A 19,471-nucleotide genomic window follows, 5' to 3' on the forward strand; every position below is an offset into this window, starting at 1 on the left:
AAAGACACAAGGGATGCAACTGCAAAATAAGGAGAATGATGGAGCTGTGGTAGGATGCTACCAATCTAGTGGGAGAGTGAAGCAAGTGCATTTCTCAAATGATGATGAAGAAGTTGAAGATATTCCTAGGAGTTACTATTCACGAAGTCATTGGGCAAGGGCTACTACAGAAACTTTGGTCAAGGTAGGTGATCTAGAAGAGCCATTTGTTGCCTTGATTGACCATGGTTCAGAAATAAACATAATGTCAAAGAGTCTCTACAACAAGTGCAAATGGCCGATGGACATAGATCATGGCTGGATGGTAAAAGTGGCAAACAATTCATCCGGTGAATTGTATGCAGCATGTCCAGGTGTGAAGGTAACAATAGGTGATGTAAAGATTGACCAAAACTTCTTTGTACAGGATACATCTTCATATCATCTCATCCTTGGACAGCCCTACATTGTGGGAGTTCGAATGGAAACAAAGGTAATGGACGATGGTTCAGCATATGCTAGGATACGTAGCAAAGATGGTAAACGTGCTGTCCAATTCCTCACAGTTTGTGTAAACCATGAAAGAAATCGTGACAACCTCAGAGAACATCCTCTACCAAAGGTGAGCAAAGAGTTTCATGATCATAGAGAAATGATGGGTTTTGGCCAAGTACCATTGTAAAGCGGGATTGCAGTGGTACAGAAAGAAAAAGGGTCTCGCCTGATCCAAAAATAGGTGAAGCATTTTCAACGAGCTCCTTGGTAACAAAGAATGGATCAGTATGTTTTACAAAACTTGAAGATTTGAAGAGATGTGAGAAGCAATATGTGCATAATGTACAAATAGGCATGAAAAAGAGTGGGCTGCTAAAGCCTACTGAAAATGTTTTGGGTTTGTGTGAACAAGTTTCTTTTGTAGATACTATGGGTGAGCTTGATGCTATAATGAGGTCTAGTTTGCATCTTGAAAATGAAGTTGTGGAAGTTTGCTCTATGGAAATGTATCAAGTAATAGAAGCCTTTAAAGAAAGCCAAACAGTAGGCCCAGAAGTCCATGTTGAAACTAAATACAAGAGTGTAGCAAAGAAGGTGAAACCAGTAGCTTCACCCTTACCACCCAACAACAGGGAAAAGATTGAACAGGCTTCTTTACAACCAAGTTTGCGGAATCCTAAAAAGATCGGGCATACCTTCACAAAGGAGTCTTTTCAAGAGTTGCAGATTGGTTGCGAGGAGTTTCTAACACAGGAGGAGACAAAGTGCTTCAAAGAAATGCTTTCAAAGCATGGTAAGGCTTTTGCATTTGAGCCACATGAGATAGGATGTATTGATCCTTCTATTGTAGCTCCTATGGTAATTTTCACAATACCTCATGTGTCTTGGAATCTGCGGCCTATTCCGGTTCCAAAGGCTCATTTGCCAAAGTTAGTAGAGCTACTAAATGAGAAAATCAAAATGGGAATCTTGGAGCCTTCTTGTGCTCCATACTCAAACAGGTGGTTCACAGTTCCAAAGAAGAATGGTTCTCTACGCTTCATCCAAGATATGCAACCAGTGAACAAGGTGACAATTAGAAATGTAGGAACAGGTCCAATTGTGGATGAATTTGCAGAGGCGTTTGCAGGGAGGGCAATCTACTCAATGGGGGATCTCTACTCAGGGTATGATCAATTTCAGCTTGCAATCGAAAGCAGAGACTTGACAACCATGAGGACACCTTTGGGTTTGGTAAGGATGTGTACCTTGCCACAAGGAGCAACCAACTCGGTTGCACATATGATGAATGGGATGAATAAGGTCTTACGTGACTTTATTCCTCAAATCACAATGCCTTTCATTGATGATTTGCCTATCAAAGGATGTGAAGAAAGTGACAAAAATGAAGCTTTGGATCTCAAGGGATGTCGCAGGTTTGTGGTAAATCACATAAATGATTGTGATAAAATTTTGTCTAGGTTGGAAGAAGTGAATCTTACATTGTCAGGGAAAAAGTCTATGTTTGGTGTCAAAGAAGTGCTCATTGTGGGGCACATGTGCGGGCCATATGGTAGGAAACCTTGTCCATCAAAGGTAGATGCCATCCAAAGAATGAAAGAAACATGCACTAGCATCACTGAGGTTAGAAGGTTTCTGGGAGCATGTGTCTTCTATGTTATTTGGATTCCACATTATGCACATGTAGCTGATCCTCTTTATCAGCTGCTTAGAAAGAATCAAAAGTTTAAATGGACAGAAGCACATGTAAAATCCATGAAAAAGCTAAAGGAGTTACTCCAGTCAGCAACGACTTTAAGAAAGGTAGACTATGAGAGTCAAAGGCCAGTGATTGTGACAGTAGATACCAGTCCTACAGGGATTGGATGGGCAATAGGGCAAGATGACAAAGAAGGACACAGGTATGTGGTAAGATTTGGAGCAAAGGTACTAAGTGCTCGCCAAAGAAACTATCCACAGATGAAGAGAGAGTTATGGGGTATGGTTACAGCCTTGAAAAGTGGGAAAGAGTACCTAATTGGTGCATGTGTGGTTGTAGAAACAGATTGTCTACCACTTCTTGGGATGATTACAAGCTGCTCAACACCAGACATTGCTATGTTGCGGTGGATTGCCTACATTAAGTCCTTAAATCCCGAGTTTAAGCACATTGCAGGTAAAGACAATACAGTGGCAGATATGCTATCAAGGGCAAGGTATGAAGATGAGTCACAAATGATTGATGAGGGAGATGATGTAGGCACAAAATTCTATTCTATCTCTCATGTCAAAGGTAACAATGTCTGCATGACTAATTCACTTGAATTGTTCTTGAAAGATCTTTATGAAGGTGATTGGCTTTCTATTGGAAGGTACTTGAGTACTCTAACAAAACAGGATGATTGGTCTGAACAAGAATTCAAGAGAATACGCAGGAAAGCATATGGGTACTTTTTAAGGGATGGTTACTTGTGGAAGCATCCTAAACAAAAGGGTGCTACACCACAACGGGTTATATGTAAAAAAGAGACTCAAGTAAAGCTCATGCAAGAGTTTCATGAGAGTCTATGGGCTGGACACAGGGGTGTGTGGGCAACCTTCTCCAAGTTGAAAGAAAAATACTGGTGGAAGGGTATGTATAAAGATGTATCTCAGTTTGTAGAGTCATGTGTAACTTGTCAAATGTATTCAAATGTCCGACATCGTGATGGATTGCACCCTACATACCCACTAGCCATGCATTATAAATGGGTTGTGGATCTAGTCACAATGCCTTTAGGACTCTGGCAGATGAGGTACTTGGTTCTTGCACGAGAGGACCTAACTAATCAGGTTGAAGGAAGAGCATTAAGAGCTAAAACCACAGAAGCTGTGTGCAAATTCCTTCTTGATGAGGTGATTTGCCGTTATGGTTGTGTGGGAAAAATCACTGCAGATCGAGGTGAACTGGATGCCGAAGAAGCAAGGGAGTTCTTTTCTAGATTAGGGATCAAGCTTTCTCTTACTACAGCTTATAACCCTGAAGGCAATGGAAAGAGTGAAAGAGGACATCCTCCTATCATCAAAGCTTTGGCCAAGGCTTGCGAAGGAAGAGTTGGTGAGTGGCCAAAACTGTTACCCTATGCTTTATGGGCTGATCGTACAACACATAGCTCAGTAACTGGCTACATGCCTGCGGAGCTAATGTATGGTCAAAAGCCAGTGATGCCGATTGAGGATACAATTCCGACATGGAATGTACTACCTTGGCAAGAGGGGCTTAGTAGGGAAGATCTCCTTGCATTGCGCATAAGGCAACTAGAGAGAAGACCTGGAGACATTGAGGCTGCAAAAGAACGACTCAAAAATGCAAGATTGAAAAACAAGGACTACTTTGATAAGCGACATCGGCTCAGGAGCAAAGCAATTGACAAAGGTGACTGGGTTTTAGTGTATGATAGTAGCCTTGATAACCAACACACAGTCATGCGTAAGTTTTCAAAAAGATGGTTTGGACCATATGTTGTAAAACATGTGCATGAAAATGCTACTTACAGCTTGTCTGAACTAGATGGCACAGAAGTAAAGATTCCCATTGCAGGAAAAAGGATCAAAATGTTTAAGAGAAGAGGAGACAATGATCCAGAAAATTTTGATGAGGAAGAAGAGCAAAACACAGGTGAAGATCAAAGTGAAAATGAAGCTCTGGAATCATCCAGTGAAGATGAAAGCAAGGAAGATGTACAAGAGGGTTGATCTTACAAAGAAATAATTTGGCACATACCGGAGGATGTGCAGGTTTAGAGGGGGTGGATGTCGTGCTGTGACATGTACATAGTGGGAACACATGCTACAAGAGATATCTTGTAACTTTTTAGATACATAATTATATTTCCTATAATGTACATATGCATATGTAAGTATAAAAATAAGCTTTCTATCTCATCTTATTATTTATCTCAAGGGTAATGTATTCTTACTTTACCATCAAAAAATACTATGGGAAAAGTGTCAATAGCTCCGCCTCTTTAACTTGGGGCAAAAAGCATTGACTCTTTATTTCTACCATCTCATTATTATCTCACACCCTATCTAGATCCTATATCTAGGGTAATTTCCAATCTATATATATTCTATGTATTTTTCATATTTTTCTTATATTTCTTTTTAAATATCTACTAGGAGGGAATCAAATCCTAGTGGGACACTAGGTGGCATGATTTCAAAGATACACTCATTTTAATGCATTATTGCAAGCATGGTTACAAAACTTTGTCAAGGAGAAATGTCATGCTTTCATATGGCATGAGGTGTCCTTGGGAATTGAATGAAAGTCAAGGCTAAGGAGACCACATGAAGACTTTTGCTGCCATAAATGGACCCTATTTTGATGAATTTTTTACACAAGGTTCCAATCCGAATTGGAGAATGATTTTAAAATGAAAATCGTAGCTAATGAGCTGAAGTTTCTGCCCATATTTTTACTTTTTTATTTGGAGCTACGGTTAAGGAGATATGATTAAAATACTGGACCCCAGTCTGCCCACATCATGTAGGGACAACTCATTTCCAACTTTTCCAATTCCTGTTCACACTGGCTCCTCTCTTCTTGTGTAAACCCTTGTGGGTTCCCTTCACCTATAAAAGGGGACCTCTTCTTCCTTGGAAGGAACTCAAGCATTCAAGCCATTGAGGAGAGGAATTCTTGAGGGAGTGAGTAGTAATGCCTAATTGTACTTAGCCCCATTAACATAAGCCCAAGCCTACACTTTCTCCTAGAGGAAAACTAGCCATTCTTGTATGCCATCCTTGGAGGATCAACTCTAATCAAAGAAGGTGTTGTACTTGGCGTATCAATCAAAGTGGAATTATCCACTCTTCTTCTCTCTCCATCAATAATGGTGCCGAAGGGTTTCAAGTAAGATGTGTTCTACATTGATGTTTTCTTGATTTCTTGTTGTTTTCATTTTCATCTCTAATCCAACATATATATATGTATCTAATCTCATCTCCTTAACCAAACCTATCTCTCTCATTCTTAGTAATTCATCCTCTCTGCAAATTCTAGGTTCTCTTTGCTACAGGTACATCTCTCCCCGCAGTATCCTTATTGCCTACGGGCAAGAATAGGGCTTGGGAGGGAAACTTCTCTTCACTTCTCTCATATCTACATTTCTCACATACTATCCTAGATGAATAACCCACATGATGATCGTTTCTATCGCTTTCACTCTGTACAATCTATTAGAATTAACGTATGGATTAGCCGTAAAATACACTTTCAACAACGTATAGTGTTTCTCTTTGGCCCTGAAAGGCTCAATGAAATACTTCTATCACCGGATCCCATCATACTACCTCTCATAGACTATAATTTTTCTTTTGATGTAAGCGTAGTTATCTTGCTATGAACCAAGAGGATTTGTACACACAATTAATCCCAATCACTAGACAAAATATATATATTATGGTAAGCACAAAACTACAATTCCAAAGAACAATTCGTAGCCTATTTGGTCAGCCAAGATTGAATGCCATTAACTCATCCATTAACCCTTTCATATTACCCATGATACGCTATGACCATAGCCTTGATGTTTTCATCTTCGTATTGTTTTGACATTCTCTTTTGCGTTCTTCCTTTGTGTGTGTGAATGCAAGAGAGAAAGAGTGAGTCTTCTTTGGTTGAACTTCTTTCCAAACCCTAGTCTTCATGGCATCTATGGTTTAACTCCTTCATATAGTTTTTGTTGAGTTCTCTCACAAACTCTCACAGCCATAAGCCCGGTGCTTTCCTGGCAAGACCGCAAGTTTCTCGACAACGTATTTTGTTCCTGCTAGAGAAGATCTCACTGCTCAGGTTGAAGGAAGAGCTTGGTGTACAAAGGCTACAAGTGTTGTACATGCAAATTTTTGCTAGAAGATGTAATAAGTTTCCAGGTATGGCTGTGTTGGCAACATCACTATTGATAGAGGAGAGATGGATGCAGATGAATCTCATGAGTTCTTTGCTTGCTTGGCCATGAATTGGCTCTTACGACGGCATACAATCTAGAAGGTAATGCGAAAAGTGAAAGAGGGCATCCGCCTATTGTTAAGGCTTTACCAAAAGCATGCCGAGGACATATTGGTGATTGGCCTAATCTACTACCTTTTGCTTTATGGGATGAACACACTATGCATAGTTCAGTTACAGGTTATATGCCGTTTGAATTGATGTATGGACGACAACCCATTATGCCTAGAGAGGAGGCAGTTATGTCTTGGACTAGAATGCCATGGGAAGTGGATATGTCTAAAGAAGATTTACTTGCTTTACGTATTCGCCAACTTGAGAGGCGTCAAGAAGACATTGAGCAAGCCAAAGAAAAGCTCAAGGAGTCAAGATTGAAGAATAAAGCAGCAATTGATAATAAGCATAGGCTACGGCCGTATGCTATCAAAGATGGAGATTGGGTACTCGTTTATGACAGTAGCTTGGAAAACCAATACTCTGCTATGTGAAAGATGGTCAAGCGGTGGTTTGGACCATATGTTGTACTTCATGTTTATGAAAATGCAACATATAAGCTATGTGAGCAGAGCTCGCTGCTCGTTACTGCCCCCCCCCCCCCTGTTGCGCCACCGCTGCCCCCCCCCCCCCCCGTTTGCCCTTGTGTGTGGCAGCCCAGCCCGCCCGCCCCACTGTTGCACGTTCCCGCCCGCTGCCCCCCATGCCCCCTCCCCCCCCCCCCCCCCCCCCCCCCCCCCACTGCCTCTTGAGATCCCGCACACTGCCCGCCCTATCCTCTCTTCCCCCCGCCCCCGTCTTCTTCTTTCCTGAAGCCTCCTGCAATTGGTTCTGGTAGACTGTTTCTTTGGACAGTGCTCGACACGCTCAGTTGCAAAGTCTCTTCACCATCCGCTTCTTCGCCACAGCAGTAGACACAGATGGAGGCTCCAGCTCCACCACAGAGGAACTCATCCGAAGCCCCCTCGCCCGACCCCGCTAAGCCCACCATTCGACTTGCTCTTTCGCCAATAGAGCAAGCGAGCCTAGCCGCAGAGGTAGAGCGCTTGCAGGCGACTTCTGTCATCTGCAAGATTCTTGGCACCCAACCTAGTAGAGGAGAGTTGTGTGACCTTCTCTAGGCCCACCTTCTCGTAGAGGTGGGCAAGATCTTGGACGTACAGATACTCGGACGAGGTTACTATCAGATCGATTTTGAGACCTCCAAGATGGCATCCAAGGTCATCGCCATGAGTCCATTAACCATCCGAGCAGCACGAGCCCACTTTCGACAGTGGAGACATGGTTTCGACCCTGCTTCGGATTTTCTACTAGAGGAGGCAGACATCCCCATCTCCGTCTGCTTTTCGAGTTTGCAGAGGGAGTACTTACCACTTTTGTCCATGATCGGCTCAGCCATTGGGACTGTCTTGGAGACACCTCGCACGGCAGCCTCAATAGCTGCCAAGGCGGCTGGCATTCCCTCAGTTCGTGTTTTGGTCAGAGACACTCACACGCTCCCAAAGGTTATTCTTCTGCCTCGGGTGAGTGGGGTTGGTTTAGACAGAGTGTGGAGTATTCAGGCCTCTCGAACTAGTGCTTCATTTGTCGACAGATGGGCCATCTAGCGAAGGCATGTCCACGGAGGAGGCCTTGACCTACACCACAGCCTCAGCCCCAGCCTGCAAGGGCTGGCCAGCAAACACAGACAAAGACACAGCACACACATGCAGAGCCACCCTTCGAGTTTGGGGCTCGAGTGGAGGAGGGATAGCAGCAGGTCTGTGGACGATGATGATAGGGGCCACAGCAACAGCCTGGCACTAAGAGTGGTCCTCGGGTGCCTACTGAGCAGCAGTGGGTTCCCACGGGGAACCAGTTTGGTTCTCTTGAGCAGGATGAGGTCCCTGCTCCAGCCCCCACCCCAGCTTCACCCTCGACAGCCCCTCCCCCCCAAGAGTTCCCCCCTCTTCCTCATCCTCTCCCTACCTCCTGCTCCCGCCACCTCTTCCCCCCGCCCCTCTACCTCTATTGCTCCCCCCCGCCCCTCTTCTCCACTGCTCCCCCCTGCTCCTTCTCCCCCCCCCCCCCCTCCCGCTTCAGTTCCACAGTCGTCCCAAGAGGCAGGGCCTTCTCCGGCTGTTAGGAGATCTCTTGGCAGCACCTTTTCCACGAGTCGCTTGGCGAGATAGGGATAGCCTTTCTTGCCGCCCCCTCTACAGGTACAGACGTCTCCCCTTGCAGCTGATGAGCACGTGTAGTGCGTACGGAGTGTGTGCAAGAGAGGGGAAGAAGAGAAATGGGGAAGGGGGAGATGCACAGGCAGCCACTGTGTGGGTTAGTGGAGAAGAAAGAGAAGAGTCAACCCTTCCTCTTTCTCTCCCTATATTGAATAGGGGAAATCAAGTGTATAAGGGTGGTTTCCCACGACCACCTGGCCTACACCCCAACAACCTCCCACTTGAAGGTCATGGTGGCCAATAGTGGCATAAGTATAGTAAGTCTATACAAAATTGATGAAGCATTGCCGAGGCTTCATCCTACACCCATAAGTTCTATACAATGTGTAAATCGCTCCGAGGCTAGGCTCTTTGTGAGAGCATCTGCGGGGTTGTCGTTAGTGTGAACCTTGACAAGCTCGATACGCTTGCCAGCCAATGCATCTCGTATGACATGGTATCTGACCTCTATGTGTTTTGACTTTGAGTGAAACACTGGATTCTTTGCCAAAGCAATGGCACTCTGACTATCACAATGTAGTACTGGAACCTCGTGAATGCCCAAATCTCCCACTAGACGAGCCAACCATATGGCTTCCTTGCTGGCATCAAACGCAGCAACATATTCTGCCTCAGTGGTAGATGAAGACGTGCAATCTTGGAGACACGATCTCCAAGAGATAGCTGCTCCAGCAAACATGAACACATAGCCAGATGTGGATCTTCTACGATCCATGCAACCCGCATAATCCGCATCCGTGTAACCTACAATAGATGCATCACTGTTTCCGAAGCGTAAACACTTGCTAGTTGTACCTTTCAAATATCTGAGGATTTTCTTCACTGCTTCCCAATGCTTCTTGCTAGGGTTTTCCATGTACCTACTAACCACTCCCACTGCATGTGCAATGTCTGGTCTTGTGGCTACCATAGCGTACATCAAACGGCCAACTGCTGAAGAATATGGTACTTTCACCATTTCCTCTTTCTCAGCCACTGTCTTGGGAGAGTCTTCCTTGCTAAGTTTGGAGTATGCTTGCATTGGGGTACTCAATGACTTCCCCCCCTGCATACTAAAACGTTGCAAGACTTTGTGAATGTACTTTTCTTGAGATAATTCAAGAATTCCACGTTGCCTGTCTCTCTTGATGTGGATACCAAGAAAGTGATTGGCATCTCCCAAATCCTTCATGGAAAACTGAGTGCTTAGCATCTTTTTCAACTGATTGATTTCATCAATTGATTTGCCTGCGATAAGCATATCATCTACATACAAGATCAAGATGATTGAAGAACCATTGTTCAACCTTTTGGTGTATAAGCAGTGATCCTCTTGACTTCTAATGTAACCCTAAGATTGCATGAATTTGTCAAATTTTTTATACCATTGCCTGGAACCTTGCTTGAGGCCATATAGTGCCTTTTTAAGTCTACAAACCAATTCTGCCCTCGTTGGTTTTTGGGTTTCACATACGAATCCCTCTGGTTGTTTCATGTAGACATCTTCATCTAGATCCCCGTGAAGAAATGTTGTATTCACATCCATTTGGACAAGCTCCATGTCCTGGATAGCAACCAAGCCAAGCACGGTGCGAAGTGTAGTCATCTTGACTACTGGAGAGAAAATCTCATCAAAATCCACACCTTTTTGCTGGTTGAAACCCTTAGCAACTAGACGAGCTGTGTATCTAGGCTCGGGATCTTCTACTGTATAATTCTTCTTGTATACCCACTTGCAAGGTAAAGGATTTTTGCCTTTTGGTAATCAACCAAATCCCATGTCTCATTAGCCACAATTGAATTGTATTCTGATTGCATAGCCTGCTCCCACTTAACACTATCCTCCATTTGTATAGCTTCTTTGTAGCAGGTTGGCTCTCCACTGTCAGTGACCAAAATGTGGTGTATACCCGGCTCAAACCGCTCGGGCGCACGTGATACTCTCTCAGAGCGTCTGAGTGCCTGACTGCTGGATTCTGCTCTCTCCGAAGCAATAGTAGTATCTTGCACTTGAGGAGTAGGTGCGACACTACTGAACTGAGTTGGTTCGGAGGCTACATCCTCAAAACGAACACGTCTGTACTCAACATCTTTGATGGGCTTCTTGTGCATTTTTGATTGATTGAAAATTACATGTGAGCTACGAATGACTTTGTTTGATTCTGGGTGCCATAGACGATATCCCATCTCTCCGTTTGCACCATAGCCAATAAAGATGCATTTGTGTGATCTGGGATCTAACTTCCGACGAAGTTCTTTGGGCACATGTGCATATGCTTCACATCCAAATACACGTAAATGCTCATAGCTTGGCCTTTTGCCAGTCCATAATGCCTCTGGAATTTTGAAATTCAAAGGAGAACTAGGTGACCTGTTGATGATGTGCACTGCTGTCAGAACAGCTTCCCCCCAAAATTCGGGAGTAAGCTTCGCCATAGACATCATAGAGACAACTCGCTCTTGAATCGTACGATTCATTCTTTCAGCTATCCCATTTTGTGCAGGTGTGTATGGAGTAGTAAACTGCCGCCGAATGCCTCTTCTATTGCAAAAATCCTTGAACTCTGTGGAGACGTATTCTCCACCATTGTCCGTGCGAAAAGCTTTGAGCTTTGTTCCTGATTGGTTCTCAACCATGGCGAGGAATTTTTGGAATGTCGAAAAAACTTCTTCCTTACGCTTAAGGAGATACATCCACACCTTTCTGGTAGAATCATCTATGAACGTGAGAAAGTAGTTCGCCCCCCCTAGAGTTTTATGTGGCATTGGACCACACAAATCACTGTGCACCAAGTCTAGAGGTTCGCCTAGTTTCTTATTCAATGGCGAAGATGTCAATCTAGTCTGTTTGCCATACAGACAATGCTCACACAATGGAAAGTCCGTCTAATCTAACACAGGTAAGTAGCCAAAACGCTGAAGTGTTTTCATTCCCTTTTGGCTAATATGCCCTAGCCGGCTATGCCACAACTCAGGAGACGGCAGCTCGGCAACATAGATATAGTGTTCGTCGACACTCGAAACAAACAAAGAGTACAGGGATCCGTTTTTATTGCCTTTCATCATGATAAGGTTGTTCCTGTGGATCATCCAAGAAGGATTACCAAAAACTATAGTGTAGTCAATGTCATCCAATTGCCCTATAGAAAGCAAGCTTTTCGTAAGCTTGGGCACATGTCTGACATTCTGTAGCACAAAAGTAGTGCCATTATGCATCTGAAGTTTCACATCACCAATGCCAATAATGTCAAGCTCATAGGAATCACCAAGCTTGACTATTCCATGCATGGATGCATAAGAGGAAAACCACTCTCTATGCGGTGTGACATGAAAACTTGCACCAGAATCAAGGATCCAATTTTGTGCATAACCCTCATCCTGTGCAACCAAAGCATCTGGAGTGAGATCTGAAGTGAAAATGAGAACATCTGAGGCATCTGTTGTCACCTCGGCATGAATCTCTGTGGGCATAATGAGCATCACTGGAGGAGGAGCATCCTCTACTGCAGTGGTAGGCATGGGAGACTCAACAATGTTGAGCTCCTAAATTTTTACTGTACTTTTGCCTTTGCCAGAATTATCCTTTTGCATGTTTTTCTGATCTCTTAGGAAACTGCGACAATCCTTTTTGTAATGACCCTTCTTGTGGCAATAGTAACACTTGACATTTTTGGTATTGTGGTCTCTACTTTGGTTCCTGTGTCTGCTAGGACTACGAGGATTCCGCTCTCTACTTTTGCTTTTGTATTTGTTCCTGTCACGGCCTCTTGGCTTTGTTGAACTGCCAGCCATATATGCATCTCCATGACTAGCATTATCGAGAGATTTACGACGAATCTCTTCAGTGAGCAACGCATCTGTGACAGCATTGAATTCTAACTTGCCATTCGGAGCCGAATTTCTAATGGCTGTGCAAAAGATATCCAATGAACTGGGTAGAGAGCATAACAAGAAGATAGACTTGAGTTCATCGTCAAACTCCTTAAAGCCCTAAGATGTCAGCTGACTAAACAAGGAGTTGAACTCATTTAAGTGACCGGAAACTGTGTTACCTTCTCTCATGTTGAGCTTCATAAGCTTTTTCATGAGAAAAGCTTTGTTGGATGCACTTTTGCTTTCCCATGCTGAACATAAGCTATCCCAAAGTTCCTTGGTTGTTTTCTTCCCGATGATAGTGAAGAAGACTGACTCGGCTAGATGTAGACGTATCGTAGCCATGGCTTTTGCATCCAAAAGCTCCCATTGAGCTTGTGTATAATCATCATCCTCTGCGCGCTCTTTCAATGGTTCTAAGAGGCCTTTGTTTATCAAAACATCTTTCATGCGCTCTTTCCACATGGTGAAGTTGCTACCGTCGAACTTCCGAATGAAATACTCCTCCTTTTCTGAAGAGGAAGCCATCGCTGATAAGAGGGTTTGAGAAGTGCCAAACTATGGCGAGAAGCTGTAGAAATTTGGGCAGAGTAACCTTTGTATTGGGAGTAAAATCTCAACCGAAATAGACTCAAAAGTGCCAACAATGGAAGTCACGACTCGCGGGAAGTAAATCCGGCAGAGTCTCCTTTGTATGAGGAGTCAAAACTCAACTCAAAATGCATATAAATGTGCCAACTGCACTAACTGGGCATCTGCTGCACAAAACCACTGCTATTTGAGTGCCAACTCGGCGTCAAAATCATAAATAACCGTCCAGATACATATCCTATGGCGAGGGTACCGTAAAGGGGAACTCCAGCTACCTGTATCACCGAAGGTGTCTCAACATTCGAGCACACCCCAGCTCAAAGAAAACCTGAAGCTATCGACCCTCCAAAAGGCTAATGCAGACACAAATGGACTAGCCACACTCTCAGAAAGGGCTCTTCTGGTCCGAGTCTCAGAAACGGCCGGGAAAAACTGCCAAAATAGCCAAAAATGGCTCCACACGGAGTACACTGGGTAGTGTCCGCAACTCAACGTACATGAGTAAAATCGCGCTCAAACAGGCTCCAAGAACTGCTGCATGTAGTGGAAGTGATCCCTGCGGGGATATCTGCTCTCAAAAGAGCTCAGTAGCACTAGGTGTGCTCACAACAAAATGCATCTGTCAACGCATGTGTCCGTAGAGAATCTGCTCTCAAAATGACTGCCAAATCGCCTGTGAAAGCGCTATGTCTGGTAATCAGAGAATCTATGAGTGAATGGGCTGAAAAACCCCCCTGTAGCCTGTAACCTGCGTGTCGGTGTTGCTATGTGCCGATTTCTGCTACCGGGCAGAAATATGCTAGTCGAATAACCGCCAAAGGTGTCGTATCCGTAAACTGTGTCGTACAGGGCAATCGATGCGCTCGGTGCCGATGCCGGGTGTCACTCCTCTATGATAGAGGTAGCTCACCCACGCATGTCGCAAGCACGGTCGTCGATCATGGGAACGCGCTCGTGTGGGGAAGCGCCCGGTGTGGGTCGGATGTCGAAAATCCGCCGCAATGAGGAGTGTCGAGCCGGTGCGCATGAGCGGTGTCGATGTCGATGTCGCCTTCCGCCGTCGGGCGGAAGTGGCTAGCCGAATAGCCGTAAAATGCCAATGCTCGAGTGTTCAATACCGAGTCAGATCGGTATCGATCGCAGATTTTGCTCGATCTATGAAGATTGCTCTCAAAGTTTGTCGAACTCGGTTGCTTGTGCTCGCTCGCAAGCACGGTGTCAAGCTCTCTTTCTCACTCTCTCTATCTCACAAGATTTTCGCGCAATGAGAGAATGTGTGTCTTTCTCTCTATCTCACAAGCTGCAAATTTTTGAGATCTTCCTTTTCACGAGCTCGAGGAGAGGAGTCGCGGGTCGGAGCATCAAAATGGGCTTTGTCGGGGGCTCTCTGTGGGAATGAACCCTTGCACACAAAAATTTTATGGCTCAAAGGAGAAAAAAAAATCGATTTATTTTTTTTTTTTGCATTGCTGAGTCTGTGCCAGCGTTTACGAGCAAGCACACACAGTGAGTGTGTGTGTGTGTGTGTGTGTAGCGCTGCTTGAATACACACGCAGGGGAGTGTGTGTGCACTGTGTGTGTGTGTAACACACCACAAGCTTGCCAATGCTCGAATTCCACCCCAGCTCAAGCTATCGGGCTTTGCTCTGCTGCTCTCTGTCGGCTCCTCCCAACCGACTTTACACAGTGTGTGTGTGTGTGTGAGAGAGAGCTTTTTGATACTACACAACTTGGTACTGCCCAGTTCTAATCCTGCTCACAATTGCTTTCCCTGAAGGTCTCGCAATGCTACCCGATTCCAAGCTTTGCAATCCCTCAATGCTCACGCCCTGCCTTTGTTTGCCTTGCTCACGAGCTCCTCAGTTTCAGCTCTGGTCAGCTCTACTTTGCCTGCACTTGCTACCTTGATTTTCCTTTGCAGCCCGTTCTGCTGCACGCTTCCTCAAGCTTGGCTGCACCTACAAGCAATTCCCCCTTGGCCTCTGCTTGTTGCTCGTCAATTGCCTTCAACTACAAACTCTTTTCTCGGCTCTGCTCTTGCCTGATTTCAAACGATTCCTTTCAAATTGCAATTCAACATGCTCGTGGCCTTGATCTCAACTTCAGAGATGTCGACTCTCCCCCTCGATTCTCTGCTCTCTATTTCCTCGATCTACTGAGAGTTTGCAAACTCCTGCTGCTACCAATTCCTTCTAAGATCTGTTGCTTTGCTTGCGTTAAGCTCTCAAGCTCGGGGTTGGTTCACACACGGTTAGCCGGGGAGGGGAGGCCGACAACCTGGAGCTCTGATACCAATTGATGAGCGCGTGTAGCGCGTACGGAGTGTGTGCAAGAGAGGGGAAGAAGAGAAATGGGGAAGGGGGAGATGCACAGGCAACCATTGTGTGGGTTAGTGGAGAAGAAAGAGAAGAGTCAACCCTTCCTCTTTCTCTCCCTATATTGAATAGGGGAAATCAAGTGTATAAGGGTGGTTTCCCACGGCCACCTGGCCTACACCCCAACAGCAGCTATCCCTCGTGGTCTGATGAGCATTGACATCCGACGCCAATGGCATTTCTTCGACTACGACTTCACTTGTTTTCTTGGCGACCCCTCAGCAGACCATGAGGCAGCCTGCTTCAGGGTCCATGTTCTGTTCCTTGCAGCTAGGGGGACAGAGGCCTTGGACTCAGTAGTTGACTTCTCCTTTCCCCTTTGCGGTAGGGACCATATAGAGTGGACTCTTGACTCAGTGATGGGATGGTTGCACACACAGGTCCTAGAGTTCTCTCACCACATGGGAGAACTAGGAGTTACATACATGCTTCAGACTTTGTGGCCATTGGCCAAGTTTGCGGTGACACCTCCAGATTTAGCAGGATGTAGACACATTGTGGTTTACTTCTTTGCTGATACACAGTGCTTTCCATGCTATGTATATATTCATGAGGACTCCTCGACAAAGGAGGTTGCTTTATGTACAGCTCGCTCTGCTTGGGCTTGGGCCTGGCACTCATTGCAATCACGCCTATCTAGAGGACGCTCGGATGCGGATTACTCCCCATCCAAGCCAGCCTCGAAGATAGCCCGTCTAGCTACTGCAACAGCATGTGTCCTCTCTCACTCCCCATGAGGATCGTCTCATGGAACGTGCAGGGAGTAGGTGGGCCCCAGTTTTAGCGTCAGCGGGGCCGACTGCGTCAAGAGCTTCAGCGCTGCCTTGTGGGAGGAGAGATTGATCTCCTTATGCTTCAAGTGCACCATCTGTGTGAGAGCCGCATTAGACGTTGTGGTCAGCTCTTGCGTGGACGATATGATACTTTTTGGTCAGCTGCTTTTGGACCTGGAGACATCCAGGGTGGGGTATGTATGATTATTGTGGACTCTTTGCAACAGGCCATTGTGGGAAGAGGGTTTATTGTGCCAGGCAGGGCTCAGTGGATTACTATGCAGGTTCAGGGTTGCCTAGTGGGCTTCCTGAACATCTATGCGTCCAATGTGGCGAGTGCTCGAGAAAAGTTTTGGTCACAGATAGTTGAGTTTTTGCCGCAGGCAAAACACTGGTGCATAGGAGGGAACTTCAACATGTTGGAGGACCCTTCTGACAGGATTGGTGGTAGCCATGCTACTGTGCATGGAGTTGAGTTGGCAGCCTGGGAGAGGTTTTGTATGACTCTCAGGGTTTTGGATGTTTGGCAGCACTCTGGTTTTGTGAGGCCCCTTGACAGCCTTGCCTTCTCTCGTTCGGACCGCAGAGTGGGAGGAGTGAATCTATTGCGGATACATCGCTTCTACACTATGACCATTTTAGTGACTTGGGAGGGACAGTGGGCATTCTCGCAGGGACTTCCTTCTCCGACCATGCACTAGTGATCCTCACAGTGGCAGACAGGCAGAGGAGTGGGAGCACCATGCTTTGCATCCCAGAGAGGGTCTTATTGGACTCAGCACTTAGAGAGCGGGTAGAAGCTCTCTGGATAGAGAGCTTGGACAGATAGGATTCTCCTGCTGACAGAGTGGCCTCAGGCCTAGCTCAGATTAGTTGTTTTTTTCTCCAGGAGACTCTGGCTCGCCGGGTTGCAGCGAGAGAGGAGGAGGAGCTTGTCAGACGGGGCATTGCTTCATTATAGCTGATGCAAGAGCAGCATCCAGACAATCCTTGGTTGGAGGAGCAGCTACAGTAGGCTTGACAAGAGCTTGTTAGCACAGAGGAGAGGCAACATGAGTTTCCTTTCCACCGACAGGCATCTCAATGGACCTAGGTGGGCGACAGAGTGACTGGTACTTTCTTTGAGGCAATGGGACCTCGGCATTTGCATGCCAAGGTCAGTCGGTTGAGGAGGCCCGACGGGTCAATTGCTTCTAAGCCCGAGGATATGCGTGCAGTTGCTACTGACTTTTACCATGAGTTACTGTCTGCAGAGTCCGAGTCAGAGCGTCAGGATCATGCAAGGAGCAGGTTTTGGCACAAAACCCTTGTCTTGTGACTGAGGAGATGCGTCAAAGGCTTGCGCTGCCACTTCAGCTTGAGGAGTTGCACACGGCTCTTAGGGCCCTCCCCCGTGGTAGCTATCCAAGTGAGGATGGACTGACTCCTAGTTTTTTCTTGGAGTATTGGGACCTGCTTGGCCCAGATCTCTGTAGTTCTTTTCAGTACATTTTGCACACAGGAGTGATGCCTGACAGCATGAGTGCGGGCCTGATCTACCTCATTCCCAAGGAGGGTGGCTCCTTGGATGAGATTCGGCACTGGCGCCCCATCACCATCCTCAACTCAGCCTACAAAATTCTTGCCAAGGCTCTGAGTTTGAGGATTCAGCCACTTCTAGAGAGCCTTATACATGGGACTCACACAGGTTTTGTCAAGGAATGCAGTATCCTTGACAACATCTTTCCTTTTTGGGAGGCTTCTGCCCTGGCACGGCTCCGTGGTGAGGACCTAGTGATTCTTCTTCTCGATTTTGAGAAGGCATACGACAGAGTTGACTAGGACTTTCTAGAGGACACTCTACGCAGGATGGGATTCTCAGATGCTTGGATCAGAGGGGTGTCATCTTTGTACAGACAGGCTCACAGTCAAGTACTTTTGGCAGGAGGTAGAGGTGATCACTTCATGCTCACACGTTCAGTCAGACAGGGTTGTCCTCTTGCCCCCTTCCTCTTTTTGTTCTATGCGGAGGCGATGAGCAGGTTTTTGGTGTCGCAGGTTGGTCTACGCAGCTTAGCACTTCCTATTCGGGGAGATGAGCTACCTGACATTGAGTTTGCCGACGACTCAGCCTTGTACTTCGATGGCCAGGAGGCCAACCTTCACAGTTGTGAGCAGGCTCTGGAGACCTTTTGTTGTGCATCGGGCTTACTGATCAATTGGAGAAAGACAGTGGCTTTCTCGGATGGTAGTGCTCCTTTGCCCGATTGGATGCCAAGAGAGGGTTTTAGGTGGATTCCCCCACGGACTGCAGTTCGGTACTTGGGCTGTCAGGTTGGTTTGGACTTGTCTCCCGAGCAACAGATTGCTCTCCTTCTCCTGTCTATCCGGATAAATTTGTTACATTGGATCTCAGCACGACTTTCTTTGGCTGGCAGAGTAGTAGTGGCCAACCAGGTGTTGTTGGCGACTATGTGGTACATCACTTCTTGTTGGATCTTCTCGAGTTCTTGTATCAGCCAGATAGAGAGGCTGATCAGGAACTTCCTTTGGTCAGGACGTGACACTCAGATAGCCCGAGCCAAAGTGGCTTGGCAGGTCATCACTCTTCCTTGTTCACAAGGAGGGCTTGGGATCATTGACCCAGCACTACAGAGCAGAGCCCTTCTTGGGAAGTTCATCGTCAGAGGACTTCTTCCAGGTGAGGAGCCCTGGAAGGAGTTCTTGATACAGTGGCTTTGTGCTAGGGTGCCTCAGGGAGGCCCCTGGCAACCTTCGACCAGATGGATCTTCACAGAGATGCGCAGAGTTGGTTTGAGCAGGAGATTGGAGAATCACTTCGCTCTGTGAGTTTGCTTTGATCTTGGGAGCTCTTGCGGAGAGTCCTGGAGCAGAGACAGCCTACTTGCACGGAGGAGCGCCTACGGCAGCCCCTTGTCTAGAACCCCATGGTTAGCACTCAGAGAGGCCACTTGGTTGGTAGTCGGCCTCATGTTTCTTGGGGTCCCATGGCAGCGGGTCCAGCGCACTCTTTAGGTGACTGGTTAGAGTTCACAGGCTTGTCAGAGGAGGTGCAGGGTTTCCAGCTATAGGGAATGAGAGGGGTGCAGAGCATGTGCCAGGACATCTCAAAGGCAGTTCCAGCTGAGTGGCTCACGCCTCTCGAGCCAGTAGCACCCAGGTGGATGGGAGCCTTCACATGACTGGAGATTCTCATCTCAGTCAGGGCCTGCTCAGAGA

The sequence above is a fragment of the Adiantum capillus-veneris genome, chromosome 12 (assembly GCF_014529385.1).
Source record: "Adiantum capillus-veneris isolate H3 chromosome 12, ASM1452938v2, whole genome shotgun sequence".
Classification (NCBI taxonomy): Eukaryota; Viridiplantae; Streptophyta; class Polypodiopsida; order Polypodiales; family Pteridaceae; genus Adiantum; species Adiantum capillus-veneris.